Genomic DNA, 16,222 nt, shown 5'->3' with positions numbered 1-16,222 from the left:
CTGCCTTAATCCTCTAGAGGCATTGAAGGTGGTGGTTGGTGTACCATTTAAGAGAATGGAAAAATTCGGGGTGGAGATCATATCCGAGACCCAAGCAATCCATCTGTTACAAAAACCAAAGGCAACTAGCACCGATTTAAGGTATTCCCAATTTAGATGATCATAAGCCTTAGAGAGGTCCAGTTTGATCATCATCCCTACTTCTTTTTTGGATTTCAGAGAGTGCACCACTTCTTGTGACACTATCAAACCATCAATAATTTGACGACCTTCCACAAATCTTGTTTTTTCAGGGGAAATAATACTGGAAAGGATGGGCTTAAGTCTTTTGGCCAAAAGGGTTGCAATAATTTTATAGATCACATTACAAAGGGCAATAGGTCTAAAACCTTGGGGATCTTCAGACTTAGCAGTTTTAGGAATAAGAGATAGAAGAGTAGAGTTAAATCTTAGACATACCTTCTGGTTTCTTCGAGATTCTTCAACCATGTCCAAAATGTCTTCCCCCAGGAATTTCCAGCCCACTTCGTAGAATTCCCCTGTGAAACCATCTGGTCCTGAAGCTTTATTCTTCTTCATCCCTTTCATGATCTCTTCAACTTCCTCCATCGTAGTTGCCCTCATAAGAGCTAGGTTTTGATCTCTGGTAATCATACTTGGAATCTCATTACAGATTCTCGCAATAGCTTCTCGTCGATCCTCTTGGGGTTCCGTGAGGAGATCTTTAAAGTGGCTGACCAATGTCTGTTCCATTCTTCATGCTGAGTTAGGTGCGTTCCTTCTACGTTATTTATAGAGAATATTATATTTCTCTGTCTCTACTGAATCATGGCCTGATGAAAGAAATTTGTGTTCCTCTCTACCTATTTTAACCAATTCACTCTTGATTTTGTTTCCAAAGAATCTCTTCTTGTTTCCTTCTTTCTTCAATTTGGCTTATCAGAACCCCTTCCTTTCTAGCTAGTTCCTCGCTTCTACCCGCTGTTATGATTTCTTGTTGAATTCTCCTAATTCTCTAGGCTAGACATTGCTGGTCCTTAAAGATATTCCTGAATTCCTCTTTGTTCCATTTTTTATTTTCTCTTTTATTTCCTTTAATTTCATTTTGAAGGTTTGCATTCAGCTTCTCCCCCTCTGCTAGCTTTGTCTCCACCATTCCTCTACTTTCGTCATGAACTTCTGGTCTTGAGCCAGAAGGCCTCAAACCTGAAAGGGCGCCTTTTGGGGGGCTAGATTTGCGGTCGATTTCGAGTTTGATAGGCCAGTGGTCAGAACCCATTCTAGGGAGGATCATGGCTTCAATGGAAATATCTCAGTTTATTATCTTTTCTAATATAAGGAATCTATCTAGCCGCGAGGCAATTTGGTGGGTACCTCCTCTTCTGTTATTCCATGTGTGAGTCCCATTTATCATTGGGATATCCACCAATATTTGTTCATTGATCATATCCACGAAAGCTTCCATATCCGAGTCTAGCCTTCTGAGACCTCCTCTTTTTTCACTTAGTGATGTGATCATGTTGAAGTCTCCTCCTATAATCCATGGATTTTCTGGGAAGAGACTCCGGCTTTTTTCTAGGTTCTGAAGGAAAATCCTGCATTCTCTGGGTATAGGTGGTCCATACACTCCTGTGAGGAGGACCCATTCCTGTGATCCAATGCTCCTGAATTTCCTAGAAAGAATTAGAGGTAAACTTACCCAGTCTTCAAATTGAACCTCCTCTGGGTTCCAGAGTATTGCCAAGCCCCCAGCACTTCCTATCGAATCCTGGCCTATTATCTTGTAAGGCGGTTTAAATTTTCCCATAATGTCTTTCAGTTTCTGTTCACTAATCTTTGTTTCCTGGATAATCATTATATTAGGCTTATCTCTCTTAAGTCTCTCCTTCAAGTATCTCCATTTCCCTTACTATTCAATCCTCCAATATTCCAAGTTGTAATTATCATTCCAAAAATTTGAGGGATTGTTGGAATACCTCTGACAGAGGTACGACTCTTTCCGAATTCACCAGCATTTCACCTACCATTTGAATGGATTCGCTCATGGATATTCTTCCCTGTTTTCTTCCCCCTTTTCTTGTATTACCTGTTTCTGTGTTTTGTCCCCCTTGTGATCCTAGGTGTTCTGGTTGACTAACTATGATTGCCCCTCATTTCTCCTTGTATCGTTGGAACATGTCTTTGTATAATTGCTTCTGATCTTCCGGGATGAACCTCTCATCCAGATGCCTCCATTATTGTAATAGCCCCTTCATGACTTGTTCTTCTTCACTTCCTTTGTCCTTTTGGGGGTCTATCTCCATTTGGATCTACTCTTGTTGGGTTTATGTCCTTTCCCCTTCCTTTCCTAACTCCATATTGGCTTGTCCCTTATTTTTCCCTTTGTCTATCTTTATAGGTTCTGTTGTTTCTTCACCATTGTCTTCACTGTCCTCTTCCATTTCCTCTTCTTGTAGAGCTGTGAACTTATTTTGATTTACTTGAGTTGCTTCCTTGGAAAGTGGTTTCAGATTTATCGGTCCTTTTTGAGGTTTTTTTCCAGCGGTGCACTTCTGTAAAACCGTCATCTCCCTCCTTGCCCAATTCGTCCTCCTTGCCCGATTCTTCCTCCTTCCTAGTGTCAAGTGATGCTCTAGTTGCATTCAAGGGGCAGGATCTGAAGAGGTGATTGCATTCATGACATCTTCTGCAGCAAAATTGAATGTGCTTGTCATCCATTGGTTGCTGCCATACCCAATCATGATATTCCACCTCAATACAGTCAGGAGGCAATTCCGTGATATTCATGTAGACACAGATCCTTGCATAGGATGTGTATCTGCCCTTCCTGGTGGTGTCTGCTACTTTGATAAAGGTCCCAATTGAGTTCCCAATACCTTCTAGGATTTCTAGATCCCAAAACTCAATTGGGAGTCTGAACAATCGGACCCATATTGGTGATGTTAACATTTTATCCTTATCTAGGTTGTAGCATTCTTCCCAGTGTCTCATAAAGAGACCTGCGTTGTTGAAGAAATAGGGTCCATTATCAAAAACCCTCTCCTTATCTTCCAGGTTAGAGAAAATGACCGTGAAGAAGCCCTTAGCACCTAATTTTAGGTCAATATGTCCTTTAGGTTTCCATCTCTGTTGTATCCATTTTTCCAGTTCTTTCTCTGAGGGCCACAATCCTACAAACTTGCAAATCAGAGCATGGTCTTTCATATATCCTCTGTATTCTTCTAGTTTGTTATTTGGGACTACAAACCTGGGTTTTTTCGTTACCCTAGGCAGACATTTGTTTCCCAGCCCAGCTTGCCATCGAGCCCCCATGATCGGTGCGTCCTTACTTCATTTCCCTGCGAGTCCGTTTGATCCATTCCTTCTTGCCTCACCTGCCGTTATGTTTTTGTAGGAGGGGATCTCTCCCCCCCCATCTGGTTCTGCAATTTCTTTGTCATCCCAGCCCGCGGCCTATCTGCCTGCCCCAATGTCCTGTGGCTCTTCCTTGTCCTGATCTGGTGTAGGTGGCTACAGACTTTACCTGTGCCCTGCCCAGGTCTCAGGTCTGCCTGAGGCAAACCCTGCAGTAAACCCTAAACCTAATTGCTAAACCTCATCGCTACCCTCCATCCACTCTCCGATTTCCAAACCATCACAAAAACTTCCCCAAGAGTAATGTGATATTTAATCAATAATAAATCATTGATTTAAATATTGTATAATTCTTGATATTTATATATTAAATTTTTCATAATACTAATTTAGATTGATAAAAAATCTCATTATCAATTTGACATTGATCGATCACCTTTTTGACTCGGTTTCACAACTCTGATAGGAAACCTTTCTATTCCATGATTAATATGTTAATTTTGATTTTAATCTCCATCAATTTTTTAATTTGAGGTTCTTAGGTTTCTTTTGGTTTTCCATTGAAAGTAGATACAACTCTTCTATAAGGATGGTCCCCTCAGAGGAGTGTTTTTAAACAATGATACACTAGATTTTATAGGTGGTTGGAGAACCAAGCCTTTATAGAAGGTCCACAAATATACATCCATGATACTTTTTTTGTTAGGAGACCTATGACATTATTGCATATAAAAAACATTAGTCAAGATAGTTGCATCAAATTTAGAATTCCAAACAGCATTATATATATAAATAAATGGATAAATATGCTTAGTAAGGCAAAGTCATAGCCTTGTATAATTTTGCATGGCCACAAAAAATTTCCATGCAATTTAAAAGACCTCACCATTGGAGTGGGTCTTGATACATCATATACATCATATACACGTATCCCTTCCCATAATTTCTTAAATTCATCGACTAAGGTTAGAGGAAAACATCCATTTTGTTTCACCTATCTTCTACCTAGGATTATAAGAGCTAACATAAGTTGTTCATTATTCATGGGAAAACATGGGCAGGGGAGGGCATTATTGTTAATCACTACTACTAGCCAAATAGAATAGTTGGTTCTTTAGAAGGACTACGAGTTAACTCCTTCCATGTATATCGTCAATTGAAGGCTTCATATGTCATCCTTGAATTTACTAGGCCATGTATCCTCTATATGCTTCATGGCTATTGAATATGTTGGGATTCACATAACTTCTGCCTCACTTCTATGTGAGACATGTTACCCTTAAAATATGGCTAATTGTTTTCAATGAAAGAGAATTTGAATCCTTCGAATTATAAGCATTTTCCTCAATATATTATGTGGAGAATTACGTGCATTATCTTTGTTTTATGATTTCTGGTACCTATCATACCCACATTCTAGACATATCTCTATATTTTCTTATTCACATGTATAAAATAGAATCATCCAAACATGCATGGTATGATATGTATTCAACACCCAACCTTTCCATCAGTTTGTTTTCATTTGTGTAGCTATAAGACAAGACATTATCACTCAAAAATACCTTATCTTTGAGTAAGATATATTAGTGGGAAATAGAAACGTGCATTATCATCAAGCATGCATAATATCAACCATTTGCAATGTTCATTGTATGATAGGATTCCTTAAGCATTATGGATATGTTTATTGAGATTGATTTCCAAGGTAGTTATGCTCTTTTTACTTTTTTAATTAACTTGATTAATTAAAGAAACGTGATATGAACAAGTGTCATATGAAGTGATTTATGGTTTTTTAGGCATATAGTATTGATAAGCCATGATATTGGCCCATGGTATTGTAAAAAATCATATTTATAGATTAAGAATTTACATGGTAAGGTGGAGGTAGATATCCACGGTTAATAATTTTGCTCCATGTTTTTTCAATGTTTATATATTTAACTTGTATATTAATTATTTTTATAATTAATAATATTTTAAAATAAAGTTATAATTTAGTTAGATTTTATGATTTTTTAAATTTTAGAGATGTGAGATGTATCATCAAGTAAATGTTTTGATACTTATTATGTGGATGGAAAGATTGAAGTCATTGGGAACTTCCTAGAATTGAACCTAGTTATAAAAGCTTAAAATACCTAGTTATGCTAGATGTTATCAGGTAGATGGTAGGGATTTAACTTTCATGGAATATTATAGATTACTTATAGTATAAAAAAAATAAATGGTTGATATTTATCTCAAATTAGTTATGGTCTTTTTACCCTTTTAATTAGATTGATTAATTAAAAAGAAATGTCATATGAACAAGACTTGTCATATATAGTGAGTAATGACCTTTTGGGCATGTGGTATTCATAGGCCATGGAATTGGCTAATGGTATTGTAACAAAACTTATTTATAGATTAAGAATTTCTACAGTAAAGTGGAGGTAAATCTCAATGACTGAGAATCCTGTTCTATGTGTATTTAAATGTATATATTTTTAACTTATATATTATTTCTTTTTAAAATTAATATTAATAATAATTTAAAATAAAGTTAAAATTTAGTTCTTTTTATGATTTTTATTTATTTATTTTAGTAATGTGCGAGTGTTCCTTGCACTAGGAAGCGGAAGCCCCTCCGGGACCTTCTTTTCTATTGTCTCGTGAGAAGCTGAGCTATAAGGTTCGGGTGGGGACCAAAGTAACATACATCTTTTCTTACTGGGCTAACAAACAAACTCCATTCAAGGTAAGAACGGATGCGGTAGCAGTAAGTAGCAGTAGCTGATAGGCTATCTGTACTACACCTCTACTAAGATACAAAAGGAAAGACAGATCGGATCAGTACAGATCGGATGTCACGAGATAAATTTTTTGATGCTTATTATTTAGGCAACTTTAGAGAGAAATGAGGCTTCATATCTAGTGGGGTTGTGAGCTAGAAGAAATTTCATTGGTAGAAAATGAGTTATTAAAAAGAAGTTGAATGAAAAGGAAAAAAAGAGAAATACAAATCTAGGTTAATAGTAAAAGGTTATTCACAAGTAGAGGGAATAGAATTTGGTGATATTGATAATTTTTACCTATTTCGAGGTTAAGTTATATTACATTTATTTTATCTATCATTTCTCTTTATTTTGAAATAGAACATGAAGACAACATTCCTACATGGGGATCTCAAAGAGGAAATCTACATGAAGTAGCCAGAAAGATTTATGGTGAAGGGAAAGAAAGTGCTAGTATGCAGCCTAAAAAGTCATTATATGGGTTAAAGAAATCACCAAGGATGTGGTATCACAAATTTTATACTTATATATTTGGACTTAGATTCAGAAGGAGAAATGTGAATCACTATGTGTATTTCAAATTAGTTGGTGCTCATCTTATATATTTGGTCTCATATGTGGATGATATGTTGTTGGTTGGAAATGATAGGGCAATCATCTAGGAAGAAAAAACTCCATTTTCCTCTAATTTTGACATGAAGGATCTTGGTGGTGAAAATTTCATTATGTACATGGAAATTAAAGGAGATGGGAAAAATAGGAAATTTGGTTAAACTAGAGGAAATATATTGAGATAGTATTGCATAGGTTTAATATGTAGGATTGTAAAATAATAAAGGTCCCCATTCCTCTAGTTGCAAAGCTGTACATAGAATAATGTCTCAAGTTTCATATTCTAGCGCGATTGGAAGTTTGATGCTGTCAGGCCATGAGGTAAATCCAAAATGCGAATTATGATTTTTCATTAAGAATAATCATGGATATATACATGGAGGGAGAGACTCTTGGGCTTTAACTCCTAACGTCTCTTCATATTCCTATTCTCCTTATTTACTATTTACACTATTTTACATATATTCACCCAATCCCAATGATTAGGTGTCAACATTCCCCCCTTAATCTGAAGGGATGTTGGTGAGTCCAAGCATCATTCTGAATCTTTTGAACTTTTCTCTTCCAAACGCTTTGGTGAATATGTCTGAAATATTCTCATTTGTGGAACAATGGTGTAGATGGATTGTCTTGGCCTCAACATGATGTCAAATTAGATGGTATTTTGTATTAATGTGCTTGATTCGATTACGGAACTTTGGGTTTTTGGCCATCTTTATTGCATAAGTGTTTTCAATCATGAGTGGAGTTGAATGCAATTGTTTCACCTTCAACTCTTCTAGAATTTTCCTAAGCCGCACAATTTCCTTTGTTTCGTCAATTACTGCCACATATTCTGCCTCTGTTGTGGAATCTGTTGGATCTGATTGTTTTCATGACCTCTAGGAGACATCTCTTGGTCCAAGACTCATAACATAACCTGAAGTAGATACCACAGTTTCTTTATCTCCATCGACGTCTAAATCGAAGTATCCAATCAAGATGAAGTCACCCACCTGTGTATATGTAAGTCCAAATTCTTGAGTTCCCTTTAAGTATTTTAGAACTCTTTTCACAGCAGACCAATGTCTCTCACAATTCTTTTGCATAAACCTGGAGAGGATTCCAACAACAATTGAAATGTCTGGTTTGGTGGTAGTCAAGTAGTTGTGACTTCCTACAAATGTTTATACTTTGTTGCATCATCAAATTATTTTCCTTCAATGGATGTGAGCTTTGTGTTAATGTGTATGTTTTCCATTGCATTTTGTTTTAATTAAAAATATATTTGTAGTAATTATTTCTGTAGGTTTAGGATCTGCACCTTCCTCCTCGACCTATAGTTAATGTCCATATGCACATGTTGGGATAGTTGTTTCCCAAGAGAGGATAGGTAGAGTGGTTATGTACCCTAGTTAGTAGAGAGATTTATGATTTATTGGTTGGAAAATATAATCCTAGTATGCTCAATATTATACAAATACCCATACATAACGAGGAATTATAAGCATACCATTTACTTAATATAATACATTGTATGATAGAGGTAATATTATCACTATGTATAAATCTAGTTGCATTTTTTATCTTATTTAATGCACATGTAATTTATTGTAACAATTTGTTTCAATATTTGATTATCATTGTCTACTATTTGTAGATATTTGGACATATGTTGTAGATGAAAATTCAGAACAATATGAGGAGATGGATGAAATAGTTTAGTAGCCCTTAGTGCATAGACCTGAGATGTCATGCAATATGGATCATGTAGTTAAAAATATGGTTTTGGATTACATATGTGGTCTAATTTTTAGGAAACAAGTGGTACCATACATTTTTAAGAGATATTATGGGTCTTAAATGCATTTGATATATGGTCAACCCTTCCTTGTGATAAGACATCACTAATGCATCATGTTGTCATTACCCTCAACCTCATCCATAGTTTGAGTGGTGATTCTTATTCCACCTCATTTTTCTCTTCTTATTCTTATGATGATGCTTTTGATCCTCTATTGAATGATTATCCTTCATGTATTCCTCCAATAAACCAACTAATGTTCCCTCACTCTCCCCTACATGAGTCACTAGTTGTATCATCCACTTATCCTCTTCCTCCATATCTGCACGTGTCATTCACTACACCACATTCCATCGATCGACCCACTACCCTCCTTGACATGTGTCACCAGTTACACCTTATTACATTGATCGACCCGATGTCCCCCCCTCCTCCTCCACATCTACTACACCTACTACATCAATTATTGATGTTTTACACATTATGGTAACATTGGTTTCCATACTTCTTATTTGAGAGATATATTATACTCTAATTTCATCACCATTACATGACAAGTCCATGCTAACGATCCATCCTTCTCCTCCAAAAGGAGATTTCAGTAAATAAACAAATATAGCACTTGGTTAAGTGTCAGGTTCGTAATTTTTCTTACATCTCCATCGCCGGGAGCCCAAGTATCATATACACCTCCAAAATACAAATATTTTAGCCATAAGTTACATGAAATGAATACAGTAACTTGGAACCAGACCTGTTGCTCTATTCAACCTAGTTACTAGTAATACAACTATTCATTCATATTAAGATCACTTGTTACTGATATAAGCTAGTATCACTATTCTAGTAATCATGATAAGCTTAAATCCCATAGAGCTCTTGTTATATAATGTACCAAGCTTAAGCTGCATGGGTATTTGTAGACCCTCTATGTTTGGTATTTTATTAATTGATTCCTTCGGTTTTGGTGGTAGATCTATCTAGCAGTGGTACTTGACATGTATATTTGTTGTGGTATATTTGATTTGAAATGTACATATGATACACTTATTGATTTTGATAGGATCTACATTTGACATGTGTATTGATTCGTATATTTGATATGTATATTGTTCATGTCTATTATTTATTTCATATCATGTTAAGGTTGTTTTTCTATTTATAAAAATATATTACGAGTACACTAATAATTTCTTTGTTTTAAATTAAATTTGAGATGTATCATAGTTCCCATATAATGTTTAAATTTAGTTTTACAAAATCATTTCAATTGGATTATGGTTGCAAAAAATTGTAACTATTTATTTCATATAATTTTCAAGTCTTGTTCAAAGTTAAAACAATGTTACCAACTTAACAAGAAATATAACCTCAAAAAAATAACTCTAGCCCCAAAAGCCCATAGTTTTGTAGAAAAAAATGAAAAAATGCCCTGAAATTGGAAAGTGGTGATGTTGCATCACTCTTTTTTTAATGGTTTTAATTCCAAGATTGTTCTACCATGACATTAAAAACCAAAAGCATCATCATGGAAAAGTTTACAATTTCAACAACTTTTAACCATGGTCTTAAAGATCAAATAGCGTGACTTTGAAAAACCTTAAAATTATAACATTTTTCAACCATGTAATTAAAAGAAAATATCATGAGTACAAAATACTTAAAATTTAAATTTTCAACCATGGGATTAAAACCAAATTTCATGACTAAAAAGCACCTTAAAAATCAATTGCTGAAAAGGTTGTTATTAATGTCAAAGGATGTCCAAATGAAAGAGGAAATTACATAATCAAATAGCTTTTTATGATACCTTTCCAACAATATATCACAATCCCTCCAATTCCATAGAAATGAGGATATATAAAATGTTTTTTCAAGATGACCGAACCAAAGTACAAGTGATACCCATTTCGATACACTATCTTTGAAGAAATGTTCACTCCAATTACCTAGCTCAAATTATATCATAGGATATATTTTGTTCAAAAGCTTATTATGAGGCCTTTTCAATGGCATATGCCACAACTTCTAACTCTTCAAGTTGATAAGGAATTCATTTTTGAATATTCACTATACATTATGCCAAATGCACTATATGGACCTAACCTAACATCTAAATACACTATAAAGATGCATTAGAAGGAGAATTTCTAACCCCTTGACTCAAGAATTTGGTTCCATGCTTAGGAGAGTGAAGGAGTAGGTTTGAATTTAATACCTCATGAACTAAGAAGAAATGAAGTGAAGTTCAGTTGAAGCATTTTTTTTGTTGAAGGGTTTTAAAACATCTTTTGAAAGGTTTTTGGCATCATTCCAGGGAAGGGATTCTAGTTTTTTTGAGGTCTATTTTTGAGGATTGAGTATTTTTGTTTGAAGGTAAAGTTTTAAGGGATGAATTTTTATATTTTAAGGCCAAATTTTAGGGCTAAGTTATATTATTTGAATATCTATTTTAGGCCTAGTTTGAAGGCCAAGTCTTGGTGTCTTAAAGTCCAAGTTTAAGCCTAATTTGAAGACCAAGTTCTGGTGTATTTAAGTTCGAGTTTAGGTTGGAGACTACAACTATTTTAAATTGGTGATTATTGAGGATTGGTGGAATCATCTTTGTGATCAGTTGAAGCCTATAATTTTTGTAAGTTGTTGCTTACAGAGGGTTGGTGTCATCACAAGAGTTTGTAATAAATTAAACGTTGTTTTCTTGAGTATTTTTTCTTCAAATTTTGATTTGCACTTTAATATATATGTTCATACAGTGTGGATGACTTATTATGTGATGTTAATTTAGTTTCAATATTAACTAAGTGATTTTTTTTCAAAAGTAATGAAAAATTGATTCACTCCCCCTCTCAATATTTCCAACAATCGACATCAGAGCAAACTTCTTCAAGAATAATCTAATAGCTAGAATAATATCTTATAGGAAACCATGAATAGTTATATCATAGGATATATTTTGTTTGAAAACATTTTCTGTGGCCTTTTAAATGGCATGTGCCATAACTTCTAACTCTTCAAGTTGAGAAGGAATGCATTTTTGAATATTCACTATACATTCTGTCAAACACACTATATGGCCCTAACCTAACATCTAAACACACTATAAAAAGGCATTAGAAGGAGAATTTATAACCCCTTGACTCAAGAATTTGGTTTTATGTTGAGGAGAGTGAAGGAGTAGGTTTGAATTTCATACCTCATGAACTAAGAAGAAATTAAGTGAAGTTGAGTTGAAGCAGGTTTTTGTCGAAGGGTTTTGGCACATCTTTTGAAAGGTTTTTGGCATCGTTCCTGGCAAGGGTTTCTAGTTTTTTTGAGGTCTATTTTTGAGGATTGAGTATTGTTGTTTGAAGGTCAAGTTTTAAGGGATGATTTTTTATATTTTAAGGCCATATTTTAGGGCTAAGTTATATTATTTGAAGATCTAGTTTAGGCCTAGTTTGAAGGCAAAGTCATGGTGTCTTGAAGGCCAAGTTCAAGCCTAATTTGAAGACCAAGTTCTGGTGTATTTAAGTTCGAGTTTAGGTTGGAGCCTACAATTATTTTAAATTGGTGATTATTGACGATTGGTGGAATAATATTCTTGATAGGTTGAAGCCTAAAGCTTTTGTAAGTTGGTGCTTACAGAGGGTTGGTGTCATCACAAGATATTGTAATAAATTAAACATTGTTTTCTTGAGTATTTTTTTTTCAAATTTTTATTTTCACTTTAATATATATTTTCATACAATGTGGATGACTTATTATGTGATGTTAATTTAGTTTCAATATTAACTAAGTGATTTTTTTTCAAAAGTAATGAAAAATTGATTCACTCCCCCTCTCAATATTTCCAACAATCGACATCAGAACAAACTTCTTCAAGAATAGTCTAATAGATGGAAGAAGATATTACAGGAAACCATGAATAATTGAGAAGAATTAATAAAAAATAATTTCTTTGATGGAACAAATCTTGTATTTTCGAAGATAAGAATGAGAACACACATGATGTCTCTTGGTGCTGAAGTTTTGTAGTTCATTTCAATAGATATAAGGTCCCATCCTCTCCTCCAATTCATCGAGATGGGGGAAAGGATTATGTCTCGAATGCAAAAGTTATGAACTCCATTTTAAGTGGGCTTTTAGATTCATAATTTGTTAAATTTTTGCAGTTTGAATCAACTAAAGAGATGTGGGACGAGCTTGTAAGCAACTATGAAGGAGATGAAAAAGTAAATAAGGCAAAGCATCAAAATTTCTTGGTACAATTTGAAAGCCTAAAATAAATGATTAAGAAGTTGTTACTACATATTTTCTTTGATTATATGAAGTGGTTTATTCTCTCAAAGTATTTGGTTGATTATATCAAAGAAACACTAGTTGCTCAAAAATTTTTGAGGTCTCTTCCTCTGTGTTTTAATGCCAAGTTCTATGCCACAAAAGAATTAAGAGATTTGGAAAAATAAGAAAATGGATGAGCTTAAGAAAATTTTCACTGCATATGAAATTAGGATGGGAAACTCAACATATAAGGAAGCAACATCTAAACAATCTAACAAGTCAGGAAAATGCAGGTCTAGTGATTATTCCAGTGATGAATCTGATATAGAAATGGCTCAACTAGTTAGAAAATTAAAGAGAAATCCAAATTCAAAGGTAATTTACCTCTCATATGTTTTAATTGGTAAAACAAGACATTTTACTTAAGTTTCCTTATAGGGAAGATAGTGATGATGAATAAGAACCCATAAAAAGGGTCTTAAAAGGAAAATCTTCGAAAAAGAAAAATCTTGTAACAACCCTGGTGAAAATTCCATGTAATAAAAGTTAATAAAGGAAAAATAATAACCATGGTTGATGGGACACTTATTCCAAGATGAATGTTGGGCAAGACATCCTAGTGTGGGTGTTCATTTAAGTTATTATGGCTAAGGAAATTAGAAAAGGCAATCTCTAAGGCTTTGGAAAGGCAAAATGGCATTTTTGGCACATTTATTTATGAAAATAATGGAGATTAGGAGAAAAGGAAGGTGAAAATTCGCAGGTTGCATGTCAGGAGGAAAATGAAGGAAAATAATGGAAAATGAAGAAAATAGAGGACTAATTGATAAAACGACTTATGAGGATTAGCTTGTAACCTTTTGTCAGTTTAGTCTTGGAGCTCTCTCATTATTCTCTCTCTCTCTCTCTCACTCTTGGAAACTTAGAGTTTTCTTGGAGCACTTTGGCATTGGTTCAAGAAAGGAAAATGAGGCAATAGGAAGGAAGGAGAAAGCAAGGAAGAGCATGATCAAGCAGCTACAACATGATTCTTTACAAGTATCTATTTGCATCCTTGTTTTCATTGCTAGATTTGGCATGCATGGGGTTGCATGTGGTTCTTTGATGTTATGGCATGGGTCTTGCCCAGTGTGACAAATTTTTTAGCCTAGTTTTTCCATTTCTAGATAACCATGGTGTGATGGGGTTCTCATGTTTTGTTTGGCCTGGACTGTTGGATGGATTCGAAGTTGAGTGAGGTGGATATCTGAAAGAAAGAACACATGGCCTAGTGATCCATGAATTGGATTGTGGATTTTGATAAAGCCACTGGCCCAATGACCCCTGAACTGGATTATGGCTTATGGTAAATCTAGGTATGGTGTGCCTCGGTGGGCCTAGGAATCCTCAACTGGTCAATGGCAGGATATATGGTAAAGCCTAGAGGTGGTTGCCCTTGATTAGGTCTATGAATTCTTTCTGGTGAATGATAATATATACTATAAAGCCTAGAGCGTGGAGTCTCAATTTAGGGCCTAGTGATCCCTGGATTAGACTGTGGATTGTGGAGAAGCCTAAGAGACTAGGAGACAGTAAAATTCAAACACTAAAGATCCATTAAATATTTTCAAACATCAAAGATCCATCAGAAGATTTGCAAAGATCAAAGATCCATTAGAAGAGGAAAATGACCAAAATAAAGTACAAATTATTATGGAAGAAGACAAGAATGAAACTCTAGAAGATGATGAGAATTGATTATATGATATTATTGGTTAAATTTAAGATATGCATGCAAAGCAAGCTCATGTTTTGGAACTATTCAATAGTTATAGTTGTAATATCTTGACTTTGAGATTTTATGGGAAGAATAAGTATTCAATTATTATTATTATGTTTAGTATTTGTATTATGTGATTTTCACTTTAATTTTTATTTGAATCATTATTTTTGAAAAAAATGTGGTTATTATTAATTTTTGACATAAAATTCATAAAAATTGCCATTTTTTAAATGTATTTTGTTAAAATTTTCCCATAAAAATCATTTATTTGACATGTCATTTTTAGCAAAAAAGTCTCAAAATATGTATTTTTTTGTTATATCTATATTCAAAATAGGTATTTTTATGTCAAATGTTAAAAATTATTTCTTTTTTAGTGACAATTATTTGATCTGCATTGAAATGTTAATTAACGATGGATAAATATATAGAAAATCATAACTTTAAAATATATTGTGTAAAAAAACAAAGATCTCACTAACAAAAAAAATGAAAAGAAAGGAAAAAAACAGAAACCTGAAAAGCACTTAAAAATAAATATCTGAGGGAAGAAGAAGAAGAATAAGACAACAACAACTTCAAAAAATTTTAAATTAAAAAAATATATCCACACAATTAATACATTAGCAAATTTAAAGTGTCAAAAATATGTCTTCTAAAAAGAGGGGTTGATGATGCATCAACACTTTTCAAAATCAACATGAAAATCACTAACATTTAAAAAATTATGGTCCTACTTGATACATAAGAAAATTTAAAGTGTCAAAAATATGTTAAAAAAAGGTGTATTCTGAATCAACAGTTTTGAAAATGAGGTGAATTTTTGCTACCTCAAAATAATGGGTACTTGGTCATTAGGGGAATTTTGAGGTCTAAAATGGGCCTCCTAAGAAAAATGTACAACCAAAATAAACTTTACAAGAACCAATGGGATTCAAGATGATGATGTCAACCATGGGGGATGACTCACAATTTTTTTGAGTAAAAAAGAAAAGATTAAAAAATAATAAAATAATATAACTACTTTTTAAACTCGTATTTTAAAGTTATCTCCCTAAGGTTTTACACAATTTTTGAGTGGGAGTACTCATTGGAGGCCAAATTTAATTCCTCATCCAATGAGTACCCATCTTACATACTTTCAATGGACGCTTTTACGCGAAAAATCATAATTACATGAAAAAACATGATTGTAATCACATTTTTCATGTAGCAACGTATATCGAGAGTAAGTTGAGTAAACCCATAGGGAGATAAGTTGAAAATACGAGTTGAAAAAATAGTTTTTTCTTTTTTTTCCCTCTAAAATTTTATGATGTAATCTAATCTTATTTTATTTTTTCCACAACTGTTTTATAATTTCCTTAGGGGGGCCATTTTAGACCTCAAAACTCCCTTAATGTACAATTATCATTTTATATTTTACGCTGTTATGCATCTGAATAAAAATTACACGAAAAATAGAGAATGAAAAATAAAATCTCTCTCTCTCACACACACATAAGACACAAGATATGCTTTGGGAAACCCTTTCGAGAGAAAATATGAGCTATAAGGTGAGGCCACTTCACTCTCTTTCTATGTCTAGAAATATGACTGTAGGTACAAATAAGTACGACCTATGGTCCATGGGCTGCTACAATGCATAAATCCTCTTTGTGTGCTCTACCT

The sequence above is a fragment of the Pinus tabuliformis genome, chromosome 6 (genome assembly GCF_031772625.1).
Source record: "Pinus tabuliformis cultivar Carrire ecotype Pingquan chromosome 6, CPIR1, whole genome shotgun sequence".
Lineage (NCBI taxonomy): Eukaryota > Viridiplantae > Streptophyta > Pinopsida > Pinales > Pinaceae > Pinus > Pinus tabuliformis.
The sequence above is the reverse complement of the archived record's forward strand: the minus strand, read 5'-3'. Positions refer to the sequence as shown.